The following is a 17,736-nucleotide window of genomic DNA, read 5'->3' on the forward strand; positions in this document are numbered from 1 at the left end:
TCATCCGAGCGCAGAGAATGAAGAAGAGATACAAAGAATAACTGTCATTACAGCCAAAGCAAACAAATGGACATTCATGAATGGGCATTCTTCAAATTGCTGCAGTCTGTGTTTATACTGTGGGGAGAATGTTTGGGTTTGTGTAGGTAATATCAAGCTGATCGTATTTACTGCAATGAAACGAGTAAAGCATTAAATCTGCTCCAGATTATTAACTGACATACTGTATGTTTGGCAGCAACATTTGAATGATATTCAGTGTGGATAAATTGAGTGATGCAAACTATTTTAAACAATGCTTTAGACTCCAGTTTTTTTCATACTGTTTTGTCAATTTTTTTTTAATTATTGCTGCTGTTGCCTCAGAAATGTATGAAATTTTTCCCAAAGCTTGTTTCCCTAAGTTTGTTTTCTTAAGTTTGTAAGATTTTTTTTCTAGCAAGATGTTGTCCATCCACATCTGTTCATCTTAAAAGCAATGAGCCAGCCAGTGCCAAGGTTTGCCTGCTTACTATTGCCACTTTTGAAGTTCCCCAGTTGACTGACATGGCGATCCACCAACCACACTTATTTTTTGGGGGGCTTTTCCATACTTTTTTGACCTCTCTCCTCTTACAGCATTACAGCAAGCTGATCAAGTGAAGTCAAGTCATGAGGCTTTTATTGTCATGTAATGACAATTGACTTGACTTGACTTGATTGGCTTTATGTTGAAAGACATAAACAGACTGCGTGCTAAGCATAGGGTGTCTCCTCATAAACTGCATATTACCGCATGCAAACTCTCTATCTCAGAACTTTAATTTCATCCCGTGTGCAAATTTTACTATTCCTGGGACAGTGTGGGGGTGTTACACTTTTATGAACTCAAAAGATGCACAAGTCATGTTACACAGCCAGCCAATCAGCACTTGATCGCTAGATCTGCCTCACCAGACTTCTAATTCAGTTTAGCTATGAAACCATGTATAAAAACCTGTCTGTTTGTTAAGCTGGCTGTGAAGTACTTCCTAGGGCTCCAATTAATGATTATATTGCTAGTCAACTAATCTAATCTATTTTTTTCAATTAGTCAAATAGTCAACGATTATTTCTGCCATGTCCTCCATCTCTAATAACGATAGAATCAGCTGAACATGAGATTTAAAAAACATTTAAATGTCTAGATGTTGTTTAAATGTGGAAAGTACTGATATTTAGTGATTAAGTATGTAATTCGTTGTGTTTGGGGACTTTAGGAATTTAGCATAAACTGTGTAAGTGAGCCATTTACCCAGGTCTCATTGCGCTTCTGTCCCCAGCACTTTGTGTAATGCAGTTCTGTTACAAATTAACGATTGCTCAACAATGAAATTTGTAGTTGACAAATTTAAACAATTGACAAACAATTTATAGGTCAAACTCATGTTTAACCTACTTTTGCAACCCCTATGTTTTGTCTCCTGTTCTTTCCTTTTAGACTGTGACTAAATATGTTTATATTTATACACTGTGACAATGGTTCATTTAGTGTTGTGTTTAAACCCCTTCCACTAGATAGCAGGGTTGGACATTTTTTATTATATCCTTTTTAGAATATCCCATATCCCACAGGTTCTTCCAAATAACAAAGCATTGCAACCACCACAGCCATCACCTTTTAACAGCATATCAACCCCATTAAAAACACCACAGCAATTGCCTAGAAACACCATAGCAACTAGAGGTGTGCCAAAAAATCGATTCACATAAGAATCTTGATTCTCATTTACTACGATTCAGAATCGATTTAAAATGTCCCAAAATCGATTCTGAGGGGCGGGTTTTAGACTGATTTTGGGCTGGGTATTTTTGTTGGACCTGGCAACCCTGGGGATAGCGCTTGTCCTTTCAAACGGAGATCTTCCAGACACACACAGAGCGTAGGTGTTTGAGAATCACCGGTAAGATGGCAGAACAAGCACTATATTACATTAGATTAACGTGTAGTTTCAATGTTTTATGGCAGAATGCTTCATAACAAGCATAAAAAAGATCGCTAGTAGTTAGTTTCAGTAACTGTTAGCTAGCTAACTAGCTAACTTTCCAGTTCCACCTTAAATAACGCTACAGGTGGCAGCGGGCTGCAGCATTTAAGGCGGAACGGAAAAATACAATAAGCTAATCAGAGCTAATTTCAGCTCCTCATCACAGAGGAATTAAGGAATGGACCATATGAATTAATTTCTCCACCTCCTGCTCCCTTTCTGAAGAAATACAACGACCTTAAATTAACTAGTTAATCAGCAGCTGCTCCTGAACTTTAGCGCTCCACTGCTATCATCACATCAGCCCAGCAGCGTCACCTACACACCACCGCTAGTAGCCTGGTAATAAAGCAGTGTTATTTATTATTTATTTATTGTTCATTAACGTCATTGTGATATCCCAGTGATTCCTCTGTCACTGAGGACCCACATTCCTGCACATTTTATTGTTTTTGTAACACATTACCTGCTCCAGGACCAGTGTATATTATGGAGGGTTTTTTTTCAATAAGATTCATAAGCCAGAAGCAGAAATTTTTATAATTCAAATCGTTTTGAATCAAAAATCGATTTTGAATCGAATCGTGGCCCCCAAAATCGGAATCGAATCGAATCGTGAGATAGTAAACGATTCCCACCCCTAATAGCAACCACATGGGATACCAGAGCAACCCCCCAGCAATCATTCAGCAACACCATAACAACACAATGGAAATCACCTGTACTAATACTTGTGTAACTATTACTGCCAACACAAGTCTTACTAGATAGTGCTGCTATCTGTTCAGTTAGCTGGAATCTGCTAGGCTATAATTAGCTTTTAGCCTAGCCTGGATACCTGCACCACCTTTTCTGATCTGAGGCTTTTTTGTGTGTTTTTAATGCACTTTATAAAAATAAATGCTGCAGGAACTACAAGACTACAAAAGTACCAAAAGCACCATATTCATAGCAGGTACCCACTGGCTGTGGTTTTTAAAACTGTGGTTTTGCAGTGTTTCACTTCTACACGAGAACTGCGCCATTGAACCATTGTTCGGTATTTATAGAAGTGCAACTGTGTCCATGTGGTGTGACATACAATCAGGAAAATAAAAAGGTGGCCATATAACCTACATAAGCAGGTGTGTAAGTGTTTAGCATATGTGTGTGTAACATACATGCCTTACTTTACTTACACAATCATAAGCATCTGTTCTAAAAAAGTAAAGAATGAATAACAAAAACACCTGTTAATAGCAATGATACCCCAAAAACAACAAAAACTGGAAGAGGGTCGAGTATGAAAACAATCTAACAAAATATAACATTACATAAATAAGACAGTATCATGATTATAAGTATGTGTATCACATTAATTTCTTTAGAACAGAACAAATAACAATACAGCAGTGCTGAATTAGGAAATAGCTTTTTTTGCAGGGTTTCTTAACTAAGCTCTTGAGAAAATTGCTAATTAAAAGTCTTAAAAAGTGTTAGATTTGTGTGTTTAATTAGCAGAATTATATTGCCCCAATAAACTAAGCAAACTATGAGCAAGAAAAAACTGCAAAATGTCAGAAAACTGAAAACTGTGCAAATAAATGTAAGAATATTCTTCCTAAGAACAGTATGTGAATGAGGCCTCATGTAGGGGTGGGTAATATTGCCCTAAAATAATATTAAATAATATTTTATATTTTGATATACTTTATATTTTATATTATATGGTACTTTTACATTAAGGATATTTTTGATAAAGCAAAACTGAAAAATATTTGTATTAATTTCCAAAAATATAGTACTGCAACAAAATTAATGTTTAAAAAGTTTTATCTCATGTAAGTAAAATAGTTTTAAACCTTCATCAAAAGTAAAAAAAAAAAAATGTAAAGTTTTATATAAAATGATAAATATAACATACAAAATAATATTTCTGCAAAAAAGTGCTGAATATTTGGTGCACAGACAATTATACAAAAAAACACTTATAAATTCACAGTAAAAAAAAACAAAAATGCAAAATCGACTGCTTTTATGTCAAAAGACTTGAAAAAGCTATTATTAATGATTTTTTTATCATTTAAAATATATGATATCATTATTTAAAATATGATGGAGAACACCCCCACAAAAATTTAGCTGGAGCAAAAAAATAAAAAATTAAAACCAGCAGTGCCGCATTAGAAAACAACTATAAGCACATTGATTTATTATTGAACAGGCCACATTCTTTATTCTCATATATATATATATATATATATATATATATATATATATATATATATATATATATTTTTTTTTTTTTTTTTTTTTTTCAAATTTGTTCTTAAGAAAAAAAAAACGAACAAAAAGTCCCTGTTAGATTCATGTACCTGCGGTGCAGAATGGACGTTTAAGGGTTAAAAGTAAAAGCCGTGCTTAGTCTAAGGGCCCTTATTATTTCTGCAAACACAAGGCCCCAGTAAAATAAATAAAGGGGAACATAAGACTGACCACGCCTACCTTTAAACCGACATCCACCAATACGTTTAAATACGTTTAAAAGCCTGCGATGGAGAGGAATCAAGGCCTGTGCTGATAATCTAGTCCATTAAACAGCGACTAACGGCAGCAGAAGGCCTTGACTCCTGCCCAGGTCCATATTAAACTGGCGGGACGGGCATTAGGGAGAGGCTCTTCCCAACAAAGTAAACACTTCAGCTCAGCCCTAATGAAATGGGTTATTTATGGAGAAGACCCAGAGGACAAGCATTAGCATGGAAATGTGGCATCTGCAGATTTAGCCGCAAGAGCACTGGGTGCTAGAAGTGCTTAAGCTAAGTGAAAAGAGGGGTCTGGCTAAGCTGTTGCATGCTTGAACTATTACAAAATATAACAGAGCAAAGAAAATCTAATATATAATATTAATATATAAGAGAGGATTAGGGACCAGCTGAATGCTGAAACCGAAGGTCTATCAGCAAAGCTTGGGTGGTGGTGGTGGTGTTGCAGGTGGTGGTAGTGGCTGGGAGGGTTTGGGGGAGGGGGGGTTGGTGGTGCTGGTGGGGGAGTTCACTTGAGTGACCCTCTCCCCTTATGGAATAAAGGAGAAGTATGCAAGGCCTTCACACATGTGACCATAGCTAATGGGAAGTAAGTCCTGGCTGGGACTTCTTTTCATACGCACCTCCGGAGGAACACAGACAAGATCTCACACCACAGAGCACCCACACTGCACAGCACCATGAGGAATCTTTATACAATTATGCTGCAGTAATTTAGATTAGGCTTCACAATATATCGCTTTTAATCTTTTATATAATCCTAAAGTGATTTTGTGTTTTAGTCAGAAGGACTAATATTATCATGTTGAGTGAATTTACCTGCCAGAACAACTCAATAAAATGAATTTAGAAAACATCAACTTGAAAACTGTTGAGTCAATTAAAAATGGGACCCAACATTTACTATACTTGACGTCTCAATGCTCTTTCCACAGTGTTGGTTCATACAGCTTTCCCATAATGCTCCTGGCACCATATATTTGCATACTGGGTGTGTCCACTCCTTTACTTACCATCTTTGTGCTGTCTGTTGCCCAAAACTACCTTATATTAGGCATACATTAGCAGAATATGTGAATTGTTTGCCAGATCTCAGTATTGTAGGCTGTAAGAGCAAGTTACCTACATTTTGTGTTCCTAGTGATCACAGTATGTTGGTTTGGAGCTACCATGTTCATTTTTGGGCTGTTGTAACGCTGTATAATATACTGTCAGTGTTGCCAGAGCTTTAAAAACATGTCGAGAATACAAATTGTATACTGATATGAAGAATATAAAAGCCAAAATTAGACAACTTAATTTTTATTTAGTAGTAATAATCAGTGTCAGCTGTAAGATTTTTTTTGTAAACAAAGTTTCAGAAAATATGACTATTGATGAATCATTTTACATGAATATATATATATATATATATATATATATATATATATATATATTGATTTATTGTCCCACCTTGTCCACTATTTTCCTTTTTTATTCTTTTTATTTCCTGTTCACATTATTTATTTATTCTTTTATTTAGATAAATATGCTGGTCAACTTAAATGTATTTATTAGTGATGCACAATGATATCAAAATTATATCAGTATCGTAGTGTTGCTATACTTAAAAATCTATTGATTAAAGCTAGTTTTTTTATTTTCATTAGTTTCAATAAATCTATATTTTTATTTAAATGATAATTTCAAAAAAAGATAGTTTAAAGTTGTGAACAGTCTATGTCATAACCAGTTAAGAACCTTAAATTTCTAAGTAGACACCTTTCATCTTATTGTTGGCATACAGATGGTTAAAAGCAAAACATTTGTTACATTTGTTTCTAAAGTTTTACTAGGGTGTCTAGACTGTCTGTAAGGCATGAATGTGTATATTGGTATCAGCACTTGCAGAATTATACATGTATAATATCAGATATTGACATTGGCCCAGAATTCCCACATTGGCGCATTTACTAAAAGTACAGTTCATTTTAATGATATCTTCACCAAAAGCTGTCTGCTTCACCAAAAATCTTAAAAAAGGCCACACATTAAAATGCACTTAAATTAATAATATATATCATGTGATAAACATGCATATTAATGAGTGTGCCCACCAGGCTTTGTTTCCTACTGTTTTCCACTGAATAATATTTTTTTAAGTGAATAATCCGGTTTAATCAAGCATTTTCAGCAGCCCTAGTGCATTATTAAAAGCAGATGACAGAAACAGTTACTGATTAGAGATTCTGCATGCTGTGACCATATTGACCAACCTCCAGCGCTGCCAAATTATGATCCTGGGGGTTCTGGAGTGTTTGAATAATCGAGGTGTTAATGTGATCTAATAAGTCTAAGTCAGTTTGAGCATTATAATGTAATTAGTGTAATAACGTCACTTATTTAACCATATTAACCACAAGTGTTCAGTATAACATACAGTAACATACATAACATACAGTCAGAACAATGTAATAACTTGTAACCACTTCTGTGATTGTAAACTTACTGTCCATTTCTTTTAGCTTCAGTACTATAATTACAGATTGTATTAATCCTGGTGTGTTATTAGTGTGTGATGTTCTGGTATGAGTGGGTCAGACACAGCAGTGCTGCTGGAGTTTTTAAACACCTCAGTGTCACTACTGGACTGAGAATTGCATGGCATGCTATGTCATGTCATCTCTCAACCAATCACCCACTGTAAAAAAAAACAAAAAAAAAAAAACAACTTAAAATTGTTCTCCTTAAGGGGACTATTAAGTCAGCTAAACAAGAAATATTAAATTAAAACTATAATTGCCTCAACTAACATTATTTAGTTTGTTGTTAAAAGTTGGCACAACTAAATTGTTTGGTTTAGTAAAACGTACAAATTGTATTTGAACTCTAGTTGAGGCCAAGTCAACTACTCTGCACTACTGCACATGCTCAGTTTTACTCTTTAGTTAAACAAGGGCTGCATCCAGAAACCCCAAAAGTGTTTCCTTTTTCCTACCGATCCTCCTCCTCTCCTCCGTGACCCGGAAACTGATTTTCGCCATCTTGCCGCCTGTCCGAATACCGTAGGAGACGAAAGAAGCCGCTTAAAATCCACCTGTAGTAGGCTTCCAACGGAGGTTACATCGGAGGCTGCGTCCAGAGACTTTTGCTACTCCTCCATTCCTACTCCTCCTCTCCTACCCCGGAAGAAGGCGGAGGAATCGAGGAGAGGAGAGGAGGAGGAAGAATGGAGGGAAGGAGCTGTAATTGGGGAAATGGGACAGCTGATCCCTTTTAGTTAGGATGTTGACTACCTATGAACTGAGCCAATCACAACGCTCACTTTCAGCACATGCCGGATACTGCCCAGCCAATCACAGCTTCTGGATAGAGCTCCACATACAACAATAAAAACGAGAGAGATCAAGCTTCAAAGTGCAGCCTGATTAGCCAGTGATGAAGGTTGCATGTAAATATTAAATTATTTTAATAGTTAAATATGATTTCATTGAATGTAATAAAATAAAAAACAAATATTAATAAATAATAAATGTAATAATAAATATTATATTTTGCAGACATGTTGAAGTGAAAAAATATTAGATTAAACAGCATCAATGGAACATTACTATCACACAGCTAAATATTCAAATATTCCAATAAAATCCTGCTTACTCCCAGGCATTTTGGACGCATTTCTCTGGCCAGAGATATATATATCTCATGTTACAAATATGGGATCATTTTTATTGATCATACAGCTTATCTAAACTAAAAATTATATTACAGCTTTACTGGCTGTTTAGATAGATAAGGAACCTAGTTAATTAATATGCTTATGACGTATATTTGTGCGTTCCCTTCTCCATTCCCATGTGCTTTGTGGGCGTGGATGCAGTGATGTCATTCAAAATTCCGGAGTAGGAAGCTTTTATGTTCCCTTCGTTGGAAGCCTCCTACAGGAGAATTTTAAGCGGCTTCTTTCGTCTCCTACGGTATTCGGACAGGCGGTAAGATGGCGTCACAAAATCAGTTTCCGGGTCACGGAGGAGAGGAGGAGGATCGGTAGGAAAAAGGAGACACTTTTGGGGTTTCTGGACGCAGCCACTGTATCCTACTCCGGAAGACTTTTAAGGATTTTCCAATGACATCACTGCATCCACGCCCACAGAGCACGCGAAAATGGGGAAGGCAACGCCCAAATATACGTCATAAACATATTAATTAACTAGGGTCCTTATCTATTTAAACAGCCAGTAAAGCAGTAATATAATTTATAGTTTAGATAAACTGTATGCTCAGTAAAACTACATTTATGACCCTATATCATGTTATACATATAAAAACATATTATTTATAATACATATATATATATATATATATATATATATATATATATATATAATTTTAATTAATTCATTTATTTACTTATTTGTTTTAACTTAGGGACTGATGAGGAAACTGAATCCCTCATACGGCTGAGGTCAGACATGGCTGCCAGAGTCACTGGTCAGAGATGCGGCCTAAAATGCGGCTGGGAGTAAACAGGATTTTATTTGAATATCTGAATTTTTAGCTGTGTGTGATAGTAATGTTCTGAAACGTGCTGAAAGTGAGCGTTGTGATTGGCTCAGTTCAACGGTAGTCAACATCCTAACTAAAAGGGATCAGCTGTCCCATTTCCCCAATTACAGCTCCTTCCCTCCATTCCTCCTCCTCCTCTCCTCTCCTCGATTCCTCCACCTTCTTCCGGGGTAGGAGAGGAGGAGTAGGAAAGGAGGAGTAGGAGAGGAGGAGTAGCAAAAGTTTCTGGACGCAGCCAGGGTCAACTGAGTAATAAGGGAGGGGTTTTCAGCTGATGTTGATCATGCTATTTGCATATTGGGTGTGTCCTCCCATTTCTCACTCACCATCAGTGTGTATTCATTCCACACAGACTGCCTTCTCTTGGGATACATATATGAGTAATGTAATAGTAATTGCTTGGTTTTAGTGGTAAAGGCTGGGTCTAGTTGGTCATGTTTGCATTACTGCAATACGTATATGACTGATAATAAGACAGATATGTAATAGTTGTAAATTCTCAGTTGTTAAGTTATATTAACATGAAATATCGTGTTTTCCTAATTATGTGAGTTTGATTTATGTAAAACATGGAGCCAGCAGAACTTAGAACCTAAATGAGTCCAACTAACAACACAAAGTCTCTTTGCCAAATACTTTGATTTATTTATTTTTAAATTCTAATATCTTTGTAAAATATTATTGAGATTAAATATCTTTTCTGCACTCTTGTCTCTGGAGTGGCTTTGATAAAATCATAGAACTATGAAGTGCTCCTACACTGAAAAAAAATATTCATTGGCTTAACTTAACTTTGACTCAGTTAAGTTGTAATTATACCACAGTTAGCTCAGTAACATCATTAGCCAGTAATGCACTGTAACCGAAGTGCTCCATGTATTACCCCGGCACTTACAGGTAACCTAGCAATGATGCAGTGCTTACAAGCCAAACAGTGCAGCTACAAACAGAGCAGTAATGGAACTATTTTAACTCGCAGAGTTTTTATAACCAAACGGATCATATTTTCTCGCCTTCTTCAACTCAATATCTTTCAATAAACAGCGATAATGTAACTGGGGTACAATCGCAATAAGAAGCTAAATGAAACTTGCTAGGTAGGTTATAACTTAACTGAGTTTTGTTAACACAACAATAATCTTATAAACTTTTTTTTTTTTTTTTTTTGCATTGTAGACTTAAAAAAACCCGTTTGTTTGTGTTTGTATGTATATGTATGTAGTTTTGGGCAACAGACAACATAAAGATGGTAAGTAAGGGAAAGGCCACACCTTATATGCAAATATATGGTGCCAGGAGCTGTTTGAACCAACACTGTAGAAAGCGCTTTGGCACATGTAGTTTACTAAAAGTTGGGTAGAATCACATTTTTCATTTGGCTCAACAAACTTTTTTTGAGTTTTCAGGTTGAAGTTCTCTGAACTCATTTTATTGAGTTGTAGTGGCTGGTAAGTTTACTCAACTTGATAATATTTGTTCATCTGACTAAAAAACAATCATTTTTTAAAGTGTAATATCTCCGTAAAATATTTAGATGAAATATATCTTCCAAACTCTTGTCTCTGGAGTCGCTTTGAAAGAATTATATAACTATGAAGTGCTCCTTTATGATCAGTGGAGCTGATAAGATGGAGAAACAAGCAATAAAAAACTGAAGTACAGCTGAAATAGACTAAGACTGGGTAGACACTTCCCTGCTCAGGGAGGCGTGGGTAATTTAATTTCCCTTTGCAGGTTTTCATCTGTCTGCCAAATGTTGAAGCCGTGAGACCCTGCACCGTGCTCATGGTGACTGACTGCGTGTGAAGGCCTTTCACCAGGAAAAACCTCAGAGACCTTGGGGAAGTTGGATTCTCTGAGCAGCGAAAGCCTGGCATCAGTCACTGCGCCATGCTAGTGATTTCCTGTGGCTTTTTCATGCCTCATTATTCACTAGAGAGCAAGGGAGTGGACTCTCGCTAAGGTTTAATGGGCACCGCAGGGCCGACCGCGAGAGAAGAGTTCAGATACGCTAGCAAAAGTAAATACAATAAATATGAAGCTAGAACAGAGTCAAATCAACACATGAGGGATTCTTATATTGTTTATATGGCCCTGGTCTTGTGATACACTTCCAGGTATTGCTATCTGTCTCTGTCTTATTTTTGCTTTCTCTCTCCCTCTCTCTCTCTCACACACACACACACACACACACACACACACACACACACACACACAGCAAAAGAAGAATGCACTATGAAACAATATGCAGTGAGCAGGATTTCCAGAAGAGACTAAAATCAGCTCCTGCATGGTTTGGACACAGTCAACATTCTAGGTACAAGCTGGAGCCTGTATGATCTAAATTGATAAAAGCTAGCAACAGCAGAAGACTTTTCATGCATAAATCTACTCCAAAAAGACATGCAAAACTTTTATAATTTCTATATTAAACTAGCCTCACTTCAGATTTATGGATATATACAACTGGTCATACTCTGGCATACCCCATATAAGCTACAGGTTTATCTAAGGTAGCACAGGGGAATCACTACACACTGATGGTGAGCGACAGAAACTGGGACACACACACCCACAGTTTACAAATAGTTTGTAACTGAAGCCAATGGAAAAGAAGCTGCCAATGACAACAGACTAAACTCAGTTATTATTATAAGTTGCTTTAACTCAAAGATCTCTTTTTAAACATACACTAAAAAGTGTAACAACCATGTCATTGATTTAAAGTGTTTTTTTAATGTTTTTTTTTATGTCAGTTTGCCTAAAAGCAAATACATTTCCTATTAAAACTATTAAAAATGAACTCAAACAATAGATTTTTTACTTCATTTCACAGGTTATGACATCACATCAGATCACTCCTCTTGGAGTTTTTCTGTCAGTCAGTCTCACGCTCTTCCCATTGGTTCCTGTCACCACTATTTACATACTGAGCTCCCTCAGCATCATTGTAAAGTTGTTTTTCCTCAGGGTATCTTCTCTTTGCTACTGAAGGACGTTTTATATGGTGGTTAGATGCTTGCATGCAGTGTTGTAGGCTTTAAGAGCAAGTTACTGTTTTCTTTGTTGTTGAATGTTGTAGTGTTCACAGTTACTGTATTACTGCCTAGTTATACTGCCTGTGTCTGGTTACTTAAAAAATATAAGTCTGATTAGGAAGTTTGAGCATTTTTTCAGTTTCAGTTGTTACTTATTATTAGAATATTGAGGCTGTTTGAGTTATTGTAACATACTTTAATAGGTTTTACATTTGTGACGAGAGCTGCAATGATTAGTCGATATAATCAACAATTATTAAAATTTTCCGACTACAGATTTTATTGTTAACTAATCGTTAATTTGTTATGGCATTGCATTACACAATGTGCTGGGGACAGAAGCGCAAAGGGAGATGGGTAAATGATTACACATTTACTCACTATATATCAGTATTCTCCATATTGAAACAACATCCAACTATTTAAACGCCATTTAAAACTCATGTTCAGCTGTTTCTACCATTTTTAGAGATGGAAGACATGGCAGAAATAATCATTGACTAATCGACTAATCAAAAAAATAATCATCAGATTAGTCAACTACCAAAACAATCATTAGTTGCAGCCCTACTTGTGACTAAAACATATCTAGAAAATATCTGAACAAATAATGCTTTTTGGCTAAAAAGGAAATTACAGATATTTTATAAAATAAACTAATAGAATTAAAATTATTTCATTTGTTTATTCATGGGTAAAACTATACATGGCTGTAATAGAAAATAATATTTTTTTTCCAGATTAAAAACAATGTGTAAAAAAAAGTGCAGTTTATTAGTAGGCTATTCATTAAAAATCATCATTTTCCTTTGTTATAAAGAGAAATAAATAAATTAATTAAAACCTTATATGATAAGGTGTGTCCAACCTTTTGACTGGTACTGTACATTCTGCTGTCCCATGACTTTGGCCATGCCATTGTAACTCCATATAGGAGCAATGTATCACCACAGTCCTGGTTATGTATATGTTAGATTTAGTGAACATTTTTTACCACATCTATTTCTATGAATTAATTAATTAATAGTTCATTCACAGTCGTGAAGAACCCAACACCCAATAAGCGATCTAATAAAAGGTCTATGAAATAAACTATATCACTGAGACATACTAAGTCCTATCCAGAAGTGTCTATCTAAAGGGCCACCAGTTTGGATCAGTTTTCTCCGGCCACCTGTTAACCCTGCCTGGACCCCCATCGTCACACTCCAACCCCAGCCGGCCCGGATAGCCGATCAGTGCTGAGAGGTGACAAGCTTAATCTGATCTCACAACCACGAACCGCAGACAACAGATGGCCCTCCATCTGAGTTCACAAAGGAGGAGAAAAGCGAGAAAGAATGCAGGAGAGGCATATTTCAAATTCAGCAAAAACCTGCTAACAGGCACACAGCATAAGCATAGCATAAACGAGCTGAGATACTGACTAACCTTAGCCTACAATAATGCTCTGAGATGTGTACTAATTATTCCTAGTGGTCAATCCAGGCGTAAAACAGGGAAAGTTCTTTAAGAGGAAGAAAATCTTTCGAGATTTTTTGAGTGAGACTCTTCTAACACATTGGAGTATCAGAATAACCACTTAGCTGCTCCATTGCAACCACCTCTGCATATAATTGGTAACCATTTAGGCTTCACAGTCATTCTGCCTTTTAGGAACCACACTTTTTTAATTGTTCCTGTTGGGTTTAAACTTGAATTTTATTGTGTGGTTATGTTGTCAAGTGTCTTTAGTAATACAGTTTGGAAACAAACTTTTTTGTTTGGTAAACGCTAAAAAAAACGTTTTAAAGACTTCTTTTTTGGCTACACTTTGACTTAAAGTAGTGTTTGATCAACAGCACAATATGTTTAAGTCAGAAAAAGAGAAAAAAATTACAAATATTTTTATGAGCTCTACTCTGCTCTAGACTACATCAACAGGAAATAGCAATGAGAAGTTCAAAAATTTTAACTTTCACAAGAAGATTCATGAGAATTAGAAATTATCTTTGCATTATCTATGCACCCTATTCTATAGTAAGTAAGTTAAGTTTATGAGCAATAAAGGCAAAAGAAAAATCCAAATGATCTGCTAAAATTAGTTTTTCAATTCAAACAAATTATGTCTGTTTTATGTAAAATTGGACATTTCTGAACATTACACAACTTTTATAGGTTAGCTGAACATTTGTGAGCACATTTACATTCAAACAGAGATCTTTGAGTTGAACCAACTTAAAGTTGCCATTGGCAGCTTCTTTTTCATTGGCTTCTGGCACAATCTATATTTGCATACTGGGTGTGTCCCAGTTTCTGACACTCCCCATCAGTGTGTAGGGATTCCTCCCGGGCTACCTTAGGTAAACTTATAGCTCCTTTATTGTGATAAACTGTCTGGTTTATATGTTGTAGGCTGTAAGAGCAAGCATCATTTTTTTTAAAGCTGCTAATTTTGTATTGATTGTGTTCTCAACACTGTTCTTTTGTGTTTAGATACTTCAAATCTGTAATTTGTAATTTAGCACTACTAGTAATAATACAGGTAGTAGGTAGGAAAGCAAGAACTCCAAAAAAAAAATCCAAGTATTTTTCTCACACAAAAAAAAACACATAATTCAGCTTTGGTAGAAGTATCATACTGCAACACGTCCACAGTCTAAACCAAACGGCACATTCAAGTCCTTCTCATTCACTCGGTTCCTCTCTGTATGCACTCTCTGTATAAATCTGGTCAGACACTGATTTGAGGGAGTGTCTGTCTGAGGGAGCTTCCTCTGTAAATCCAGCCTGTAGTCAGGCGAGCAAATGGCACCAGCCACACACTGACAGTGACAACCAGTGCAGCTGAACACAGATATCCATTTCAGTTCAAAGTGATGGGTGTGAGCTCTCATTACCCAGTTTCATTACCTAATGTGAAAATAGGCTATTTTGACAGCAAAGTGGTGAAAACAGGCCCTGGTTGTATTTAAATAAGCTGTTATAGCTAACTCAGTCTTACACATAATTAGCTGTTAAACAAGAAGTTTAAATAGGTTAATTTATTTGAATCTTTATTCAAGGCTTGGCATGGAACATAGCCATTTTCTGGCCTTGATACTCATGAGTCTGGCTGATCTGAGATAACCTGAACTGGCCATGATCAACTCATAACAGCTCAGACTAACTTTCTGTTTGTGCTGGAGCTGACTGTGTCTGAATAAAGGAGCAGCAGTAGCTGGATTGAGATTCAACATTCAATAACCATCTATATTCAAGCCTTTATTTAAATCTTTATTTGAGTCTTTAGTAGAGTCTTTTTTTGAGTTTTTATTAACATTTTTATTCAAATCTTTATTTAAGTCTTTATTCCTGTTTTTAATAAAATCATTATTTAAGTCTTTATTTAAATCTTCATATTTATTTGAGTATTTAATTTAAAGTCTTTATTCAAATCTTTATTCAAGTCTTTATTCAATCTCTTATTCGAGTCTTTATTCAAGCCTTTATCTAAATCTTTTTTCAAGTTTTTATTCAAGTCTTTATGCGAGTCTTTATTGGAATATTTAATCGAGTTTTCATTTGAGTCTTTATTCGAATCTTCATTAAAATCTTTATTCGAGTCTTTATTCAAACCTTTATTTAAGTCTTTTTTCTAGTCTTTATTAGAGTCTTTACTGGAATCTTTATTGCAGTCTTTAATCAAATACTTTTTGAGTCTTTATTTAAGTCTTTATTCAAATCTTTATTCGAGTCTTTAATCAAAGTCTTATTATATAATGTCTTTATTTGAGTCATTATTCGATTCTTTATTGGAGTCTTTATTTAAGCGTTTATTCGAATCTTTAATCAAATCTTTATTGAAGTCTTTATTTAAGTGTTTATTCGAATCTTTAATCAAATCTTTTTCGATTCTTTATTGGAGTCTTTATTTGAGTCTTTATTTAAGTCTTTTTTCGAGGCTGTATTCATTATACAGTCATTATTAACCCATAAGAGCCCGGATCCATTTCTAAATATTGATGCCAAAATTAAAATTGAATCAGATCAATTTAACGAGCAGCTCTCGTATGTTTTTAATTGTGGGCACACGACTGTAAATACTTTAAGATTAAATCCTGATAAATGTAATGTAGACATCTATTTTACAACTTTTTAACATTTTATTCTAGAAATCAGGTCAGAGCTAGTTATATGGAACCAAACACATTTCATTAGTTAAACGCTTGAACGGTTAACTAGTTGGAACAGACCTGTAGAAGCAAATAATCTCTTTAAAAAGAGCTAGTTTTATCTCCAGCACTTACCCAGCACTTCTCTACATTCTGTAAATAAGGTGAGACACACTGTAACGTTACTGTAGTGAATAAAGACTCGACGGTTAATAAATGTCGAGTCTCCATCCTCACGCTGCTGCTGCTTCATTCAGACACGTTCAGCTCCAGCACTCTCAGAAAGTTAGTCAGGGCTGGTCTGGGCGTTGTTTTCGTGGGTTTACACAGATTAAGCGGCACCGTGTGACTTTTATTGTAATTTTTAGTTTATAAAACACAAAACAAACAAACAAACAAACGCCCCAAACAAAAACATCACTCACCTGAACCCAACCCTCCTTCAGTCCTCCTCCAGCACAGCTGAACGCAGGTCCTCCTTCAGCCGCCCTCACCCCGACAGCTATTCCAGTAAATCCGAGCTGCTGTCAGACCGACCGCGGGTCCACCGTTCACACACACCGACCACCGGGCACTCCCGGGGCTCGCGCTCAGCTTCCCCTCACACACCGAGGAGCACGTGCGCTCACTCTCCTCCTCGCCCTCAGTCCCTCAGAACTCCCAGATACAGGACTGCTGCAGGACCCGGCCTGAGAAGACTCACTCACACAACTAACCCAGCCTAGATAACTGACAGCCAGCCTGTCTGTGTTACACAGAGTAACAACACACACTCCACAGAGAACCGCTGCCCTGTCCCGAATAACGGACTCACACACACACACACACACACACACACACACACACACCCCACACTCACACACACTCTGCGCAGCTACTGTCCACTAGCGACACCCTGCGACCAGAGGAGGAACACCTTACTAGAAGTGAAGTGCTTAATGCTGTCCATATAACGATATTTTATGGTATTTTTGTGACGCTACTGCAACAAAATAAAAATGTAATTGTATTATTGCATATAATATAATATGGCACACCCCTAATTGATTTATTAAAAAAAATAATAATAAGATTTGTAACAGAAGTCAATGATACAGAATGTCATGATAATAATAATAATGCACTCCACAAATCTCCATAAATCCAGGATTAAAGTAAAATAAATGATACTGAACAGATATAATGTGCCTCTATTAGATGTATAATAGGAAATAAGAACAGTGTGAATTGATATATGATATACATATGTACATAGTATCATAATAGTATGGTGTTTTTTGGCAGGAATGCCCTCTCTCTCTCCATCCATTTATTGCAACAAGTGGGAACTAACACCAACACATTTTCTCAACTTCTTTGCTAAATTATTATGACTAATCACAGACACAGCAGTCTGAGGTCCCCAGCTTCTGCTTTTGGTTTCTACCACAGTTTGTTTCAATAGAAGTGCGGTTATGAACGTGACAGAGAGGCTCGAAACCAGTGTTTC

General features: G+C 36.1%; 1 protein-coding gene across 1 annotated transcript in view; it reads right to left on the reverse strand.

Annotated features, from left to right (window-relative positions):
• The window catches only part of plxnb1a (plexin b1a), a 114,886-nt gene extending 97,831 nt beyond the window's left edge, over positions 1–17,055 (reverse strand). Inside the window, exon 1 of the mRNA XM_049486397.1 lies at positions 16,673–17,055. The gene's annotated coding sequence lies outside the window, so the exon portion shown is untranslated. The remainder of the gene's footprint in view (positions 1–16,672) is intronic.
• Positions 17,056–17,736: the final 681 nt, after the last annotated feature.

The sequence above is a fragment of the Astyanax mexicanus genome, chromosome 13 (genome assembly GCF_023375975.1).
Source record: "Astyanax mexicanus isolate ESR-SI-001 chromosome 13, AstMex3_surface, whole genome shotgun sequence".
In the NCBI taxonomy this organism is placed as follows: Eukaryota; Metazoa; Chordata; class Actinopteri; order Characiformes; family Acestrorhamphidae; genus Astyanax; species Astyanax mexicanus.